This window comes from Ornithorhynchus anatinus, chromosome X1 (assembly GCF_004115215.2).
Source record: "Ornithorhynchus anatinus isolate Pmale09 chromosome X1, mOrnAna1.pri.v4, whole genome shotgun sequence".
Classification (NCBI taxonomy): domain Eukaryota; kingdom Metazoa; phylum Chordata; class Mammalia; order Monotremata; family Ornithorhynchidae; genus Ornithorhynchus; species Ornithorhynchus anatinus.
The window spans coordinates 48946834-48966091 of record NC_041749.1 but is presented as its reverse complement, the minus strand read 5'-3'; the positions used below and the strand labels follow the sequence as shown (position 1 = coordinate 48966091).

Genomic DNA, 19258 nt, shown 5'->3' with positions numbered 1-19258 from the left:
TAGATCAAATGCAGTGCCGATTCTTTCAGATGGGAAAAGGAATGACCCTGATTGCAGACCAGGATTCTAGAACCGGTATTCCAGTAACCAATTGGCAGCTACCCAGCAAAGCATCCGGTACAAGCATACCCAACGCTGCGGCTGTGATCTTTCTCAAGCCTGGTTGTTTTGTGGGTGGCTAGTATTGTATGTTTTCCCCCCAGATGTACGTGCGATATGTACAACAGAGTTGGTAGACGCGTTCCCTACCCACACAGAACTTATGGGTAGAATCTGGATCCAGGCTAGCACTGGGATCTGAGACCCCTGGGCATTTGGCATTTGCCCCACAGGACTGGGGTGCCCACCTATAAGTCATGTATTATAAATTATTTCCATTGATGTCTCCCCCCCGCCCCCAGACCGTAAGCTCATTGTGGGCGGGGAACATGTCTGCCAACTCAGTTGTGTTGTACTCTCCTAAGCACTAGTACAGAGCTCTGCACACACAGTAAGCACTCAAATGCCATTCCGTGAAGCTGCGGGGAGGCAGATCTGTTTGACTCAGTTGCCTTGCCATGCTCCGTCTGGCTCCCGGGCTCCGCGGTCACTGCGGCATGCCAACCCTGAATCCCTGGTTGGTGCCCATGTTCTCCAGGAGCTTAGTCCTTTCAGACACATCTCCGCCCTCCTCCCTCTCCCCTTCTAAGGTGCTGTACCTTCACCAGCAGCTACAAACCATGCTATTGATGCCTGTTTACTTGTTTTGCTGTCTGTCTCCCCCCTTCTAGACTGTGAGCCCGTTGTGGGCAGGGAATGTCTCTCTTTGTTGCTGAATTGTACTTTCCAACTGCTTAGTACAGTGCTCTGCACACAGTAAGCGCTCAATAAATATGACTGAATGAATGAATTCTATTAACCATGCCCCAGTCTCCTTGGTGACTGACTGCTGGCCATTGCTAAAGATAGGTGAGAGCCTGTTTCACTGTGTTGGGGTTTTTTTTCATGGTATTTCTTAAGCGTTAGGTGTCAAACACTTTCTAAGGTCTGGGATAGATGCACGCGAATTAAGTTGGACACACTCCCTGTCCCGCATGGAGTTCACAGTCTCAGTAGGAGGACCAACAAGAGAACTGAGAGACAGAGAAGTTAAGTGACTTACCCAAGGTCACACAGGAAGCAATCGGCGGAGCCACCATCAGAACCCAGGTCCTCTGACTCCCAGGCCCGTAGCTCTTTCCACTAGGTCACGCTGCTTCCCTAGGCACCCCCATCACTACTTTGAAAAAGGGCTGGGGGAGCTGAGGGGAGTGGGAGTAGTCAAGTTAAAAGTTCAGATGGGGAACAAAACCGCTCAAACAGGACAGGGTAGGAGTGGTTCAGCCCGAGGAGAGGGAATTGTTTTTTCGGCAGCAGTTGGACGCAACGTCAGGCCTGGTGTTTGTCAGCAGTTAGTGCCTGATGTTTCTCCTGGTTCTTTGTACTGAGGTCATTCGGTGGGGGGGGGGGGGGATACGCCTGGACTGGGTAATAGTCAATGTGCTTGGGCTCCAATTAACCTTTTTATTTCTCACCTGGCATTTTCATCAACAAACTAGGAAGGTCTGGCTTTGACCCGTGCTTTTCAACCCTTGGTACTTGCACTAATAATAATAATAAGATAATTATGGCATTTGTTAAGCGCTTACTATGTGCCAAGCACTGTTCCAGGCGCTGAGGTAGATAATCACGTTGTCCCACTTGGGGCTCACAGCCTTAATTCCCATTTTCCAGTTGAGGTAACTGAGGCCCAGAGAAGTTAAGTGGCTTGCCCAAGGTCACACAGCAAACAAGTGGCGGGGCCGGGATTAGAACCCACGTCCTCTGACTCCCAAGCCTGGGCTCTTTCCACTAAGCCACACTCCCGAGTGATCATTCACAGCACATGGGGTCATACCCAATCCGGATTGCTTAGTGTCACAGTGTTGGCCGTACTAATAAAGGCTGCTGACCTTAGGCACCTGTTTGGTCCCTTTAAGATAAGCGGGCTTTTTAATGTAAAATCGAATATAATCCTTGATATCAACCATCTCTTCTCTTCCTCTCCCCCCCTTCACCTCCAAAATACCTTCAGCGGGGTATAGGATGGGGGTCAAGTACCATCCGAACAGTACCCGCCAAAAATAAAGCACTTGAAAAAATACTGTTCTAGACCATCTACTGTCAGGTGACAAGACGATACGCTAAGTGACAGTGACCCGGCGTCTGCCTAGGAGTTTGTAGCATGAGGTGTCCCAAGAGAGCCACTGGTATTTAATATGTTTATCCGTGATCTGGATGAAGCACATTCAAAGAAGTTAAGGCATGTGCTCGTACAACCAGATTGAGTGGGGTCGATAAAATGTTGATAGCTATCGACAGAGTTTCAGATTATTTTAGAGCAGTGGTCTCAATCCTACTCCCTCCTACTTAGACTTTGAGCCCACATGAGACAGGGATTATATCCAACCTGATTAAATTGTGTCTACCCCAGTGTTTAGAAGAGTACTTGGCACGTAGTAAGAGTTTAACAAGTACCACTATTATTATTATTATTTATTGTTTACCATGGTCAAAGTAGAATTAGGGGCAGTAGGGGTGTTTGTGAAATATTGGGGACAAAAACTGCCCGGATACAAGATAAAGCAGCGTGGGAAGCAGCACGGCACAGTGGATAAAGCACGGGCCCAGAAATCAGAAGGTCACGGGTCTGATCCCGGCTCCACCGCTTGTCTGCTGCGTGACCTTGGGCAAGTCACTAAACTTCTCTGTGCCTCAGTTAACTCTTCTCTAAAAGATGGCGATTAAGAATGCGAGCCCAGTGTGGGACAGGGACTGTGTCCAACGTGATTAACTCATATCTACCCCAGGACTTATAACAGTGGTTGGCAAATAGTAAGCGCTTAACAAGTACCATAATTATTATCATTATTATAAAGCAGAAGTACCTTTAAATATAGTTGTCCTTAGTACATTCGGTACTGGAAGCAGCATGACCTAGTGGGATAGAACATGGGCTTGGGAGTCAGAAGGTCATGGGTTCCAATCCCAACTCTGCCACTTGTCTGCTTTGTGACCCTGGACAAGTCACTTCACTTCTCTGTGCCTCAGTTACCTTATCTGTAAAATGGGGATTGAGACCGTGGGCCCACATGGGACAGGGACTGGGTCCAAATTAATTTGCTGTATCTACCATAGCGCTTAATACAGTGCTTGGCACATAGCAAGTCCTTAACAAATACCATAATTATGAGAAGCATCATGGCATAGTGGATAGAGCACGGGACTGGGGGTCCGAGGGTCATGGGTTCTAATCCCGGCTCCGCCACTTGTCTGCTGTCTAACCTTGGGCAAGTCACTTCACTTCTCTGGGCCTCAGTTCCCTCATCTGTAAAATGGGTATTAAGACCGGGAGCCCTATGCGGGGCAGGGACTGTGTCCAACCCGATTATCTTGTAACTACCCCAGTGCTTAGAACAGTGCCTGGCACATAGTAAGTGCTTAACAAATACCATAATTATTATTCAGTTCTGCCATAATATGTTTTGTAATACACGTTTAGGCTAGAACGCTGTTAGGGGATTAGGTAATGTTCTTCTGACAGCGTGAGCCTGTTGGACATCACAACATGGTGTCAACCAGTGTTTATTGCTGTTTACCATGTGCAGAGCACTGTATTAAGCACTTAAAATTTTTCAAGCAATGGTATTTGCGTGCCTCCTTTCCTGTGTGCGGTTGGCTAGGCGGGTGGATGGGTGCTAAATCGTGAGCTTTCCTTAATTCAGGGTTCTGTAAGGATTCAGCCCCCTCTTTGTAGGAGAACTCGGTGTACTTGATGAATAAATATATCACTAACAGTGAAATTCACCGGTGGATGCGTGTGTAGCTGAAAAAGTCAATATAGAATCCACCAAGAGTGGCCTGCGTTGTGCTGTCATGCGAGGTGTTGGTAAAGTCCACTGCTGTTTGCAGCCTCCCTCTTTGGCTCAAGCTCCTCTTGAAGCTTCTGCTCAAAAGGACCGCTCACTTTCCGATTGCAGTGCGATAAACTGGTCCGTCTGTCACAGTTGCCTCGTGGTTTTCAGCAGAGGTGCCGTTTAGTGAGGCATTGTTTTGCTGCATCCCTAAAGCATTTCCTTTGTACCCCTTATTTTCCCATTTCAGCCGACCCCATGCACAGTCTCTGGGTATCCTGCTGTCAGCCCTTCTCCTCCACAAATTGTTCAGCAAAGCTGGGTTGTGGTAAGCCTAACCTCAGTGCTAGGGAATTGGCTTCTTAGCTTGTGATCCTGCCTTGCCACTTGGGGTGTGTGTGATATGGCTCCCAAGTGATGCTGATGGAAGTGCTCAAGGAAACAGGTGCACTGTCTGTTGGGGGGTCCAGGTCCCACTTGCATGAAGAAAGCCCCAAAGATGATGAATTTGGTCTGAAGGCAGATACCATGCTGCTGCCGTGCTGTTTATTCTTTTTTTTTTCTTAGTATTTATTAAATGTCTGTGGTGACACGCAGATGACACGCAGATCTACATCTCCGCCCCTGTCCTCTCCCCCTCCCTTCAGGCTCGCATCTCCTCCCGCCTCCGGGACGTCTCCACCTGGATGTCGGCCCGCCACCTAAAACTCAACATGAGCAAGACTGAGCTCCTCATCTTCCCTCCCAAACCCGGTCCGCTCCCAGACTTCTCTATCACCGTGGATGGCACGACCATCCTTCCCGTCCCGCAGGCCCGCAATCTCGGTGTCATCCTTGACTCGTCCCTCTCGTTCACCCCACACATCCTATCCGTTACCAAGACCTGCCGGTTTCACCTCTACAATATCGCCAAGATCCGCCCTTTCCTCTCCACCCAAACGGCTACCTTACTGTTACGGGCTCTCGTTATATCCCGGCTAGACTACCGTGTCAGCCTTCTCTCTGACCTCCCTTCCTCCTCTCTCGCCCCGCTCCGGTCTATTCTTCACTCCGCTGCCCGGCTCATCTTCCTGCAGAAACGATCTGGGCATGTCACTCCCCTTCTTAAACAACTCCAGTGGTTGCCTATCGACCTCCGCTCCAAACAAAAACTCCTCACTCTAGGCTTCAAGGCTCTCCATCACCTTGCCCCTTCCTACCTCTCCTCCCTTCTCTCTTTCTACCGCCCGCTCCGCTCCTCCGCCGCCCACCTCCTCACCGTCCCTCGGTCTCGCCTATCCCACCGTCGACCCCTGGGTCACGTCCTCCCGCGGTCCTGGAACGCCCTCCCTCCTCACCTCCGCCAAACTGATTCTCTTTCCCTCTTCAAAACCCTACTTAAAAATCACCTCCTCCAAGAGGCGTTCCCAGACTGAGCTCCTCTTCCCCCTCTACTCCCTCTGCCATCCCCCCTTTACCTCTCCGCAGCTAAAGCCTCATTTTCCCCTTTTCCCTCTGCTCCTCCACCTCTCCCTTCCCATCCCCACAGCACTGTACTCGTCCGCTCAACTGTATATATTTTCGTTACCCTATTTATTTTGTTAATGAATTGTACATCGCCTCGATTCTATTTAGTTGCCATTGTTTTTACGAGATGTTCTTCCCCTTGACGCTGTTTAGTGCCATTGTTCTCGTCTGTCCGTCTCCCCCGATTAGACTGTAAGCCCGTCAAACGGCAGGGACTGTCTCTATCTGTTGCCGACTTGTTCATCCCAAGCGCTTAGTACAGTGCTCTGCACACAGTAAGCGCTCAATAAATACTATTGAATGAATGAATGAATGGTGGGCAAAGCAATGTTTTAGACTTCTTCCCCAGTGAAAGAAATGCAAGCACCTGGTGGCCAGGCAGCATATCACTTTGTTATTCCGTACTTCCCGAGGACTAGTACAGTGCACAGTACTACTTGGGTGCTCAGATTCCGTTACTCATACGGCCAGATGTTGGGGGACGATACCATAAAAGATAGAAGATCCACTGGTCCCTGTCCTCGAAGAGCTTTCCATCTAAGGTGGGAGACTGATCAACACAAACTACATATACGGTGCGAGCAGAAAACAGAAACAACTGGTCTCAGCAAAAGCGTGGATGAAATGAATAAACAGATATCTAAACAGAGAAGAGAAGCAGTGTGGCTCAGTGGAAAGAGCACGGGCTTTGGAGTCAGAGGTCATGTGTTCGAATCCCGGCTCTGCCACTTGTCAGCTGTGTGACTGTGGGCACGTCACTTAACTTCTCTGGGCCTCAGTGACCTCATCTGTAAAATGGGGATGAAGACTGTGAGCCCCATGTGGGACAACCTGATTCCCCTGTGTCTACCCCAGCGCTTAGAACAGTGCTCTGCACATAGTAAGCGGTTAACAAATACCAACATTATTATTGAGCCAATGGGATAAATGCAGTTGGGTGTTCAAAAGTGCCACGGGTGGCTGTAGAGATGACAGGCTTTGGGGAAGTAGGACTTAGGTTCCTAGTGTCTGCTGGAAGAAGGGACGTGATCTGGTGGGTTTGAAGGGGATGGGAATTTTAGGCAGGGGAAAGGGCAAGAGTAAAGATCAGAAACGGGAGAGAAAATCAAGACCCGGGTACAGTGAGAAAGTTAGCTTGGGGGGAGCAGAGTGCAGATTGGGGTACCCAGAGGGTGAAGAGAGCAAATGTAGAAGGAGAGTGGGGAGCGTGATGCAGAGAGAAATGGGTAGCCATCGGAAGTTTTCGATGAGGGAAATGATGTGCTCCGAATGACACTTGAAGAAGATGATCTGAGTGGGAATGATTAGGAGTGATTTAGACTGGAGACAGGCAGCTCAATAAGGAGGCCGATGGAGTAGTTCAGCCAGGAGATGATGAGATAATTTGAATTAGGGTAAATTCAGAGGAGGGGGCAGACCCGGGAAATGACTGGATGGCTGTCTCATAAAGGATGAGCTGGCCTTTTTAATTTGATTTTCTATTTCCTTGTCTATAATTACATCGTTGGCCAGCGTGCTGCCTAGGTAACACAGTCCCATGATGCCATACAGCACCTTGTTGCCAATGAAAATTTTTGGCTGAATATAGTTTCCTTGGGGCAGGGTGCGAAATGACATCAGTTTTCTTCAGCCATATTGTCTTGGTTAATTACAGTGGACCATTTGCCGAATATCTGCCAGCCAGCAGATATTTACAGAGTGCCTACGAGGTTCTTAGCTCTGTGCCTGGGTTTGGAATGCCTGTTAAAAAGAAGGCACACTCCTTGCCCTCAGGGAGCTTTTAATAAAATACGGTCGATAAAACCAACATATAAACATATTCGTGTAGTTAAAAGGGGCAGGTGTGAGCAATTGCGGGGTAATACGGCTAGGAAAAAATAATCCAAGTTACAACTACGTGATCATAGGCTCTGAGCTAAAGTCTCTGTTGACTGTACTTTCAAACTGCTGTAAAGCAGAGGGTGGGGAGCAGAATAAGACATAATTTTGCCGCCATTATAAAGCTAATGGTATGTTTTCACCTGGACTGCTCTGTGCTGTGCTTGTACCCACCATTCAGGTAAGATGCAAGACAACTCTATTACTTATTCATATTAATGTCTGTCTCCCCCTCTAGACTGTAAGCTCATTATGGGCAGGATACATTTCTGCTGACTCTGTTATACTGTACTCTCCCAAGTATGTAGTACAGTGCTCTCCACATAGTAAGCGCTCAATAAATATGATTTATTGTGCTCTAAAAGGGACAGGAAAGGGTGGCTAAAAAGAGAGAGAAACTTCTGTCAGACTAGACTGAAAAGATTAAGATTCTTCAGTCTAGAAGGGCAAAAGGTGAGCGGAGTCAGGACAGAATCATGAAGGGTGCCATAGATCAAATATAAAACTCTTCAAATCTTAAAAAAAAACAACCCAAAAAACAGTATCAGCCACTAGAAATGAAATTCCTCGGACAGACCAGCGGTCCACATAGCCCAAGACAACACCATAAATAATCCCCTCTACGTTTCTAACTTTCACTGCAGTTATCCGTTATGCACTGCTCATCCATGAATTTATCCAACCCCTCTTTGACCCTATTGAACCTGCTGACATTTTCTGCTTCACCACTTCCTGCTGTAACAAATGGCATATGCTTGCAACCCACTGTGTGAAAAATGTTTCCCTTTGTTCCTGTCCCTCCATTTTCAGTAGTTTGGCATTTGGTGAACAATAATTTTGTGTTTACCCTGCCCACGCCCTTCACAATTTTGTAGGCTTCAATCGTGTATCTTCTCAGCCTGCGTCTTTCCAGGATGAAGTTAACTCTTTCAGTCTGGCTTATGTAAGCTTTTCCAGTCCCTTGGTCACATTAGTTGCCCCATTTTGTGTCTTTTCTGGCTAATTATGCCCTTCAGCAACCAGACCTGCTTTTAGTATTAGAGGTGTGAGCATACCATGGTCTTATATAGGGGCAAAACGGCCTTTCGTGTTGTTTCCATTTCCCTTCATGATGATATGTAGCGTTATTGGCCCTCCGGCCTGCTGCTACCCATTGGACCCAAGATCATGATGATCACTATTTTGTTATTATTATATGATTATATATTATATGATGAGTGCTTACTAAGTGCCAAGCATTTTACTAAGCCCTGGGGTAGATACAAGATAATCAGGTTGGACACGGTTCACGTCCCATATGGAGCTCACAGTCTCAGTATGAGGGAGAAGGATCAAGTGATGGTATTTGAGTGCTTCTTATATGCAGAGTACATTCATTCATTCAATAGTATTTATTGAGCGCTTACTATGTGCAGAGCACTGTACTAACCACTTGGAATGAACAAGTCGGCAACAGATAGAGACGGTCCCTGCCGTTTGACGGGCTTACAGTCTAATCGGGGGGAGACAGACAGATAAGAACAAAGGCAGTAAATAGAGTCAAGGGGAAGAACATCTCGTAAAAACAATGGCAACATAGTAATCCCCATTTTATAGATAGGTAACTGAGGAACAGAGAAGTTAAGTGACTTGCCCAAGGTCACACAGCATGCAAGTGGCAGAGTCAGGATAAGAACCCAAGTCCTCGGACTCACGGACCTGTGCTCTTTCCACTAGGCCATGCTGCTTCCCATGATATGAAAGAGCAGCCAGCAGTGAGTCAGGTCTCTTCTCCATGTTGCGACTGAGAGCTCTGAGCCCATCATCATGAAGTTCTGATTTGGGCCATTTTGTTCTTAAGTGCATTATGTGGCACTTGGTGATGCAAAAGATTTTCTGCCATTTTTCAGCCCACTTACCTTCAATAGGGTGTTCCTGGAGTTTGCCTACATCTCCAAGACATTTCAACACTTGGAGCTTAGTGACATCCGTCGACTTGAAGAGCTCACTGTACACTCCCTCTTCCAGAACATTTGTGTAGTGGTTACGGTCAGTCCTAGCAGTGATCCTTGGGGGAATCCCACTATTTGCCCATCTCCATTCTGCAAATCGGTCATTTATTCCCCACCCCGCCTTTTTTTGTAGCCCTCTTTGTATCTTTTAAATTTTCTATCTGACTGAACAATTCCTCCATTCACATGATTGCTCTTTTTTTTTTTTTTTAAGTAAAAGCAAGCCTTTGGGGCAGAACCTTGTCAAAGGCATTTTGAAACTCTAAATATAGTGGGTACTATCCACATGCTTATTGACCCCTTCAGGAAGCGCCCACAGATGACTCAAAGGATGACTGTCTCATAGAGAAGCAGTGATGCCTTCCCCCAACAAGTTTTCCAACTGCTCCTAAACATAATCATTGATCCTAAGTTGCTATTTATAGAAGGGAGATTCATTGACCTTTAGTTCTAATGGTGACCTCTAAAATCCTCTGTACAGATGAAAGTTACGTTGGCAAAGAGTCAGTTTGCGGGTATAAAGGTGATTTTTCAAGGCATGCTTTCACTGGGATTTGTGCAGCTTCCCTTTCCAGTTTCTTTAAAATGCTTAGATGGTTGCTATGCTATCTCAGTTATTGATTTACATCTAGTTTATCGATTTTATCTAAGAACCTCACATATAGGCAATCTATCAGTGGTACTTATTGAGTACTTACTGGGGGCATTCATTCATTCAATAGTATTTATTGAGCGCTTACTATGTGCAGAGCACTGTACTAAGCACTTGGAATGAACAAGTCGGCAACAGATAGAGACAGTCCCTGCCGTTTGACGGGCTTACGGTCTAATCGGGGGAGACAGACAGACAAGAACAATGGCAATAAATAGAGTCAAGGGGAAGAACATCTCATAAAAACAATGGCAAATAGAATCAAGGCGATGTGCATTTCATTAACAAAATAAATAGGGTAATGAAAATATATACAGTTGAGCGGACGAGTACAGTGCTGAGGGGATGGGAAGGGAGAGGGGGAGGAGCAGAGGGAAATGGGGGAAAAGAGGGTTAAGCTGCAGAGAGGTGAAGGGGGGGTGGTAGAGGGAGTAGAGGGAGAAGAGGAGCTCAGTCTGGGAAGGCTTCTTGGAGGAGGTGAGTTTTAAGTAGGGTTTTGAAGAGGGGAAGAGAATCAGTTTGGTGGAGGTGAGGAGGGAGGGCGTACCAGGACCGCGGGAGGACATGGCCCAGGGGTCGACGGCAGGATAGGCGAGAACGAGGGACGGCGAGGAGGTGGGCGGCAGAGGAGCGGAGCGTGCGGGGTGGGCGGTAGAAAGAGAGAAGGGAGGAGAGGTAGGAAGGGGCAAGGTGATATAGAGCCTCGAAGCCTAGAGTGAGGAGTTTTTGTTTGGAGCGGAGGTTGATAGGCAACCACTGGAGTTGTTTAAGAAGGGGAGTGACATGCCCAGATCGTTTCTGCAGGAAGATGAGCCGGGCAGCGGAGTGAAGAATAGACTGGAGCGGGGCGAGAGAGGAGGAAGGGAGATCAGAGAGAAGGCTGACACAGTAGTCTAACCGGGATATAACGAGAGCCCGTAGCAGTAAGGTAGCCGTTTGGGTGGAGAGGAAAGGGCGGATCTTGGCAAAGTTGTAAAGGTGAAACCGGCAGGTCTTGGTAACGGATAGGATGTGTGGGGTGAACGAGAGAGATGAGTCAAGGGTGACACCGAGATCGCGGGCCTGAGAGACGGGAAGGATGGTCGTGCCGTCCACGGTGACAGGGAAGTCTGGGAGAGGACCGGGCTTGGGAGGGAAGATGAGGAGCTCAGTCTTGCTCATGTTGAGTTTTAGGTGGTGGGCCGACATCCAGGTGGAGACGTCCTGGAGGCAGGAGGAGATGCGAGCCTGAAGGGAGGGGGAGAGGACGGGCGGAGATGTAGATCTGCGTGTCATCTGCGTAGAGATGGTAGTCAAAGCCGTGAGAGCGAATGAGTTCACCGAGGGAGTGAGTGTAAATGGAGAACAGAAGAGGGCCAAGAACTGACCCTTGAGGAACTCCAACAGTTAAAGGATGGGAGGGGGAGGAGGCGCCAGCGAAGGAGACCGAGAATGACCGGTCAGAGAGATAAGAGGAGAACCGGGAGAGGACGGAATCCGTGAAGCCAAGGTGAGATAAGGTATGGAGGAGGAGGGGATGGTCGACAGTGTCAAAGGCAGCAGAGAGGTAAAGGAGGATTAGAATGGAGTAGGAGCCATTGGATTTGGCAAGAAGGAGGTCATGGGTGACCTTAGAGAGAGCAGTCTCGGTAGAGTGGAGGGGACGGAAGCCAGATTGGAGGGGGTCCAGGAGAGAGTGGGAGTTAAGGAATTCTAAGCATCGATTGTAGACGACTCGTTCTAGGATTTTGGAAAGGAAGGGTAGTAGGGAGATAGGGCGATAACTGGAGGGGGAAGTGGGGTCGAGAGCGGGTCTTTTTTAGGATGGGGGAGACGTGGGCATGTTTGAAGGCAGAGGGGAAGGAGCCATTGGAGGTTGAGTGGTTAAAAATAGAAGTTAAGGAAGGGAGGAGGGCAGGGGCGACGGTTTTAATAAGGTGAGAGGGAATGGGGTCCGAGGCGCAGGTGGAGGGGGTGGCACTTGCGAGGAGGGAGGAGATCTCCTCTGAGGATACTGCAGGGAAGGATGGGAAAGTAGCGGAGAGGGTTGGTGGGGGGGAAGGGAGAGGCGGAGGGGTGACTTTGGGGAGCTCAGACCTGATTGTGTTGATTTTCGTGAGGAAATAGGCGGCCAGATCATTGGGGGTGAGAGATGGGGGAGGGGGAGGAACAGGGGGCCTAAGGAGAGAGTTAAAGGTCCGGAACAATCGGCAGGGGTGACGGGCATGGGTGTCGATGAGGGAGGAGAAGTTTTGCCTGGAGGAGGAGAGGGCAGAGTTAAGGCAGGAAAGGATAAATTTGAAGTGTGTGAGGTCGGCTTGGTGCTTGGACTTCCGCCAGCAGCGCTCAGCAGCTCGAGCATAGGAGCGTAGGAGGCGGACAGAGGAGGTGATCCAGGGCTGTGGGTTAGTGGAGCGAGAGCGGCGGAGGGAAAGGGGGGCGAGAGAGATGAGATGAGTAGAGAGGGTGGAGTTGAGAGCAGAGACCTGATCATCGAGAGTGGGAAGTGACGACAGGGCGGCAAGGTGAGATGCTTTTCGAAAGACGGATGGGATCAAGAGAGCAGAGGTCTCTGTGGGGGAGTAGCAAAGATTTGCAGGGGGAGGGACTGTGAGAGATGAGGCAGGTGAGAAGGTTTTGGTCAGAGAGAGGGATTTCGGAATTGGTGAGGGAGGAGATAGTGCAGCGGTAGGAGATGACGAGATCGAGGGTGTGACCGAGTCGGTGAGTGGGCGCGGTATGTTGGAGCAGGAGGTCGGCAGAGTCGAGGAGGGATAGCAGGCGGGCGGCAGAGCAGTCCTCGGGTACATCCATGTGGATGTTGAAGTCTCCGAGGATCAGAGTGGGCAGAGAGAAGGAGAGAAGGAAGGTGAGAAAGGGGTCTAGGTGGTTGAAGAAGTCGGAAGTGGGACCGGGAGGGCAGAGCACTAGGGAGAGTTGTTAGACGAGTTCCCTGTCCACAGAGAAGCAGCGTGGCTCAGTAGAAAGAGCACGGGCTTTGGAGTCAGAGATCATGGGTTCGAATTCCGGCTCTCCCGCTTGTCAGCTGTGTGACTTTGGGCAAGTCACTTAACTTCTTTGTGCCTCAGTGACCTCATCTGTAAAATGGGGATTAAGACTGTGAGCCCCACGTGGGACAAACTGATTCCCTTGTGTCTACCCCAGCGCTTAGAACAGTGCTCGGCACATAGTAAGCGCTTAACAAATACCAACATTATTAACATTATTAGAGAGCTGATTTGGTTCCTCTGAATTATCTGCCATAAAAAATATCGCGCTATAAAACGCATTGCATGTGGCAACGTGTCTAATGTCTTGCCCAAGCCCTCCCTTTGGCCTGAAACTCCCTCCCTCTTCATGTCTGACAGCTCGCCACTCTCCCCACCTTCAAAGGCCTACTAGAATCATATCTCCTCCTAGAGAGCTTCCCTGGCTAAGCCCTGATTCCCCCTTCCTACCCTCCCCACTTGACCATGACCCAAGCAGCACAGCGTGGTGGATAGAGCACAGGTCTGGGAGTCACAGGGTCATGGGTTCTAATCCTGGCTCAGCCACTTGTCTGCTGTATGACCCTGGGCAAGTCACTTCACTTCTCTCTGCCTCAGTTACCTCATCTGTAAAATGAGGGTTGAGACTGTGAGCCCCAGGTGGGACAGGAACTGTGACCAACTTGATTTGTTTGTATTCCCCCCAGTGCTTAGTACAGTGCCTGGCACATAGTAAGCACTTAACAAATGCCATGATTATCATTATTATTATTAAGCACTTTGACACTCACCCCAGGCACACAGGCCTTCTGCACATAGGCTTATACTCTATTTCCCCTGTATGTAATATCTTTTCCCCTCTGTCTCCCCCTCTAGACTGTAAGCTCCTGGTGGGCAGAGATCGTGGCGGCTAACTCTCTTGCGTTGTACTCTCCCAAGCGCTTAGTATAGTGCTCTGCATGGATTAAACGCTCAGTAAATGTGATTGATCTTCCTCAAAATCAAAGTAAAGAATTTATTGCCAAACATACAGCCTTCTGCACCAAGGCACTCAGTAAATGTGGTTAACGGTAATCGAGCCTCCCGGTTATTGCCTTTTCATCTCTTTTACCCCACGATCATCAAATGGCCCCAATGATTCTCTAGCTGGCTTCTGGCTTTGGGCGTATTGGAAAAAAATATATATATTTTGTTGTTCACTTGACATCCCGAACAGGGTGCTCTTCAAACTCCTTTTTGGCCCATAAAGTTTCCTGATTGCATCTTCCTTGTTGCTCTTTAAAAATGTTCCTGTTCTCGTTGAGAAGCTTTTCCATTTTTGAAAGGTTAACCGCATCCCTCTGATGACCTCTTTTATCCTGCCAGTTAGCTATGTAGAGTTTCTTTTGGATCTCTTCCAAATGCTCAGTACAATGGTCTGTGCATAGTAGGGACTCAGTAAATGCTGTTGATTGATTTAGTCACCTGTTTTTTCTCTTTTTATTCTGTAGTATGCATTTTATCTGGACTGCTTAGGTTTTTTTTTTTCAAGCAGCTTCCTGTCACTTATTTTTTTGCCACCTCTTTAGTTACAGCCCACGTTGTCTTAACTGCTTCCTTTTTCCATAATCGGATGTTTGTCTGTGAAGCATTTTTGGTCTTCCTAACCCTCGTGCTTACTAAGCACCTTTCAGCAGCAGAAAGTTAAATTTCTAGGATTGTGGCACTTATTACAGAGTGGCTCTCCTACTCCAAGTCCTGTTCTTGTCTTATGCCGTCGAGTCGTCTTGACCCATAGCAACGCCATGGACGCATCTCTCCCAGAACGCCCCACGTCCATCTGCAGTTGTTCTGTTAGTGTATCCGTAGAGTTTTCTTGGTAAAAATATTTTACCAAACCATTGCCTCCTTCCTTGCAGTAAACCTGAGTTTCGCCCTTGATTCTCTCCCGTTCTGCTGCTGCCCAGCCCAGGTGAGTTTTGACTTGTAGCAGATGGCCTTCCACTTGCTAGCCACTGCCCAAGCTAGGAATGGAATGGATATGCCTCTGCCTCATTTTCCCTCCTGTAGTCGAGACTGGTAGAGTACTGGGAACTCTCCAGGTGTGACCCTGAGAGGGGAAGGTTCTATTCACTACTCTGCATTACATTGAGGCTACTCTCTTTTGGGCTGCCTCTTTGAAGAAAAAAAATAATTTTTCCAACCCTGAAATCTTCTCTCCACTTCCCTTCTTTAGGTGTTAATTCGGCTAGTCAGTACATTTCCCACTATTTCTCAGTAGTATTTGTTGGGCTTTTAGTGTGTATCATCGCTTCAGGCGTCTCTGGCATTTTTGAGCTTAGCACTCGTGTATATGTGTGTTGTCCATTCTTTAGTTTGGCCACTCTGGTTGTAAATATTTTTAGGTTTACCTGTCTTAGATCGTGAGGTCCTTATGGGCAGGAAATGTCCCTTTTTTGCTCTTTACTCCTCAAGCACCTAGTACAGTGCACCGCACCAAATGTGTGCTCCGTTAAAGCTACTACTAGTAATATTATTCACGGGCTAGTACGGTAATTAGTAAATGTGAGAAGGAGTATGGCCGAGCGGAAAGAGCTCGGGCCTGGTTATCAGGACCTAAGTTCAAATGCTGGCTCCATGACTTGCTTGCTGTGTGACCTAGGCAGATCACTTAACCTCTCTGTGCATCAGTTTCCTCAACTGGAAAATGGGGATTAACTACCTATTTTCCCTCCTACTTAGGCTGGGAGCCCCAAGGACTGTGTCCAACCTGATTAACTTGTATCCATCTAGAACAGTGCTTGACACGTAGTAAGCACCTAGCACATATAACAGTAATAATAATAATAACAATCCCTGTCCTTGAGAAGTTTGCAATCTAGTTGGGGAGACGGTCACTGAAATACTTAACAGATAGGAAAAGGTGTGTGTGTTGTGCGTGTGTGAGTTGAATTATAAAGTTAGTAAATCTGTGTGTACAGAAGTGGTCTGTGTGTTGTGGGTAGATGAGGGCGGAGTTGCTACCGAAGTGCCGAAGTTGTAGCTGGGGGAATAACTGTCTGAACTCCATTAGCAGAGCTTGAGTAGGGGTTGGAAAGAACAGTAATGTCTGTTGGGATTCTGTATTCAGGTGCCATGCTTGTATAAAAATAGATTTTACATTATTTAGAAATGTTTTCTTATAGTAGTGGAGATAGACTTTTAGTGAAATCAAGCTATCCTTGTTGAATTTTTAATGATTTAGGAAAAGTTTATAAATTGAATGGTTCACTCTGGCCTAAAACCATTTCTTTTGACTGCGCGCTTACTTTGGCATGTGAATAGTTGAACTGTTATATTTGACAGCTGTTTTATAAAGTGCACCAATTTCTACTGCATGGTTGCATCCACTGGAAAGTCAGGAGTTCATTCAATTCATTCAGGTGTATTTATTGAGCGCTTACTTCGTGCAGAGCACTGTACTAAGTGCTTGGAAGAGTACAATATAACAATAAACAGACCCATTCCCTGTCCACAACAAACTTTTGAATTCTAGTCTTAGCTTAACGTTAAGGTTTCTTCATAGCCCTGGGTACACAGCCTATCTGTTTCTCGGTCTATCGAATGGTAACAGGGAGCTATTAGGTTCATCCATCTTATAGGGTTAAAAGTACTTTGGAGTTGTTAAGCAGTTGGGTGCTTGGCCAGTCAGTGGGCAAACTGATGAAGGTAGAGTTGGATAGAGTCGGTCACTGGTCATCTCCAAAGAAGGAGAGAGCTGGTCTCTCTGACTTCAGACATTTAGCCGACTCCTTTTCCTCCTGGGCACTTGACGTGAAACATAAAAGAAGCATGGAACGAAATGAGGATGGAAGAGGAGGAGAGATGAAGAAGCAGAATGTACCTCTCTTTTTGGTGTGACCTGTACCCCTTTTACAGGATAATAGATGACCTACCAAAATGGGTATTTTCTCAGGGGAGGTCTTGGGGCAGCCACATTTCAGTTTGGGGAATTATGGAGCCCGGGCTGCAGTCTAGCTTCAACTGCCCACATCTTATGCAGAGAGATGGGGCACGAGTTACTCATTTAGGAAACTCAAGTGTTCCTTCCCAACTGGCTTTTCCAGGAAAAAAAAATGGGTCAAGGCAATCCCATAAATAAAGGGTCCCTTGCAGCATTAGCCCTAAAGTACCAGCAGAGCGAGGAGAGAGAAAAGTTTCAGACTGAAAATTAAAGAAAATTAGAAGCCCCACTAAGGATAGTGGAGGTTAGAGTTTTAGGTCCCTAAACCTGTCTGTGGCAGTTGGGTTTGTAAGAAATAAAAAGGAGCGGCTTTTACCAATTAGCATGGTCAGACGTGGGTGGACGTTGACTACATCTGCCTGGGAAGGGATGTTTAAACTACATTACCCTTCTTTAATAAGCAGAAAACCCTGACTCCTTTATAGGAAGAAGAATCTGCAACAGACCCGTCAAAATCATTCCTGTTCTAGATGTTTCTCCCTCCCCCGTGAAGCCTCTAGCGATCCCATCTTCTCCCTCCCTGTCACCTAAGGACCTCACTCGCTACTGAACAGACAGATGTGAGGTCATCAGAATGGCTATCATCATCTCCACAATATTCTGCGGCTCTCACTGTCCCATTTCTCTCCCCCACCCCTAGCTGTGTTAAGCGAAAGTTTCCCCCCTCCTCTTAAAATGTAACCCCTCTATCTCTTCTGTGGGCCCCGGTCGTTGTCTAGTGTGACTGAAAAGTCTTACACAACTTGTGTCCCAGCAATGCCCCTTCCTCACTGGCCATAATTTTTATGCCCTCTGCGATTTGGTCTCTGAACACCTAACATGCTTTAAAAGTACTTGTACCTGTGTTCTAGATCGTTTAAGAATTGTTATCCTTACAGATAGTTGTGTAAGTACAGCAGTAAAGGCCAAAACTTGTTTAGGAATGCCACCGGGGTGGGGGGTAGATTTTTGCAGTCTGATAAAGGCCGACAAATCGGGCTCTGTCAGCCTGTTGGAGAGAGGGAGTTCCAGAGATTGCGCCCCTCCCACGAAACAAAACAAAAAAAACCCTCCTCTATCCCAGTCGTCATCATCATTCATTCATTCATTCAATTCGGTCGTATTTATTGAGAGCTTACTGTGTGCAGACGCTGTACTAAGTGCTTGGAAAGTACAGTTCGGCAACAGAGACAGTCCCTACCCAACAAGGGGCTCACAGTCTAGAAGGGGAAGGACTCATCACTGCTAAGTGTATGTCTAAGGCTGATAGTACTGTATTAGGCCTCTGGAGGACTTCGGTCCTATTTCCAAATGCCTGGACCTGGAGGAAGAAACTCATTTTCATGGTGAGGCTTGTTCCAGGGCACAGATGAAATGTTGCACCAGTGCAGTTGCTCTCTTCAGCACCAAGGCCACATTGAAAGGCCAACCCAGCTGCAAAGATTTGACTTGGTGTAAAGAGAGTGCCTTGCAGATTCAGTAACTGCTGGAGCACCGTTGGATCTGTTTGAAAAATGGATGACTAAAATTAAGCATGAACCAAAGCTTAAATAGAGTATGTTTGTAGAATGGGAGTTGTACAAAGAGCTTGCCTGTACTAGGAAAATCCCTCTAGATACTGTCTGATTTTCAGAGTGGGTGGTTTGATATTTAGAAATGGCGATGTGCTGTAAGAAAAAAAACAGGTGATAGGCCATTGTGAATCTTCATTTCCTATTCCAGCTGCCCTAGTGAAAGAGTTGTCTTTTAGGCCTGGGAGTCAGAAGGACCTGGGTTCTGATCCTGCTTCCGCCATTTCTCTGCTGTGTGACCCGGGGCGGGCCGCTTCACTTTTCTATGCCTTAATTACCTCATCTGTAAAATGGGGATTCAATACCACTTCTCCCGCCTATTGAGATTGTAAGTCCTGTGTGGGACAGGGACTGTGTCTGACCCGATTATCTCGTATCTTCCCCAGTGCTTAGTACAGTGCTTGGCACACAGTAAGCGCTTGACAAGTATAATAATAATAATTATGGTATTTGTTAAGAGCTTACTATATTACAGTGCTTGACACAGAGTAAGTGATTAACCAATACTGTTATTGTTATTATTACCATTATTATTATTATTATTACCCTAATCACCACAGAACAGCAGGGGGCCTTGTCCTACTGTCTTCATCTCCAGGCCTGATCTTTGGAAAGCCATGCCACTTAAAGACGAGTGATGGAAACATGACATTTTTTTTCCCCAGCTTTGCAATGTTATGTTAAAAAGAGAGAGAGTGTTAAGAAGTCTTGCCTAATTTCACACTAAGTGTAACAGAAAGATTTTAATTAGTCACAGGCCACTGAAAACACCATTGTGTGTTTATGGGAGGCTAGAACATATCCCATTGATGGTGATGGAAC

General features: G+C 47.3%; 1 protein-coding gene and 1 non-coding gene across 9 annotated transcripts in view; one reads left to right on the top strand and one right to left on the bottom strand.

The window, feature by feature from the left end:
- TMCC1 (transmembrane and coiled-coil domain family 1) overlaps window positions 1-19258 on the top strand; it is a 280809-nt gene that overhangs the window by 107505 nt on the left and 154046 nt on the right. The gene's annotated exons all lie outside the window — the stretch shown is intronic.
- LOC114806926 lies at window positions 14866-15003 on the bottom strand. Its single transcript, XR_003754980.1, has one exon. It is a non-coding gene; the product is annotated as a small nucleolar RNA SNORA7 (small nucleolar RNA).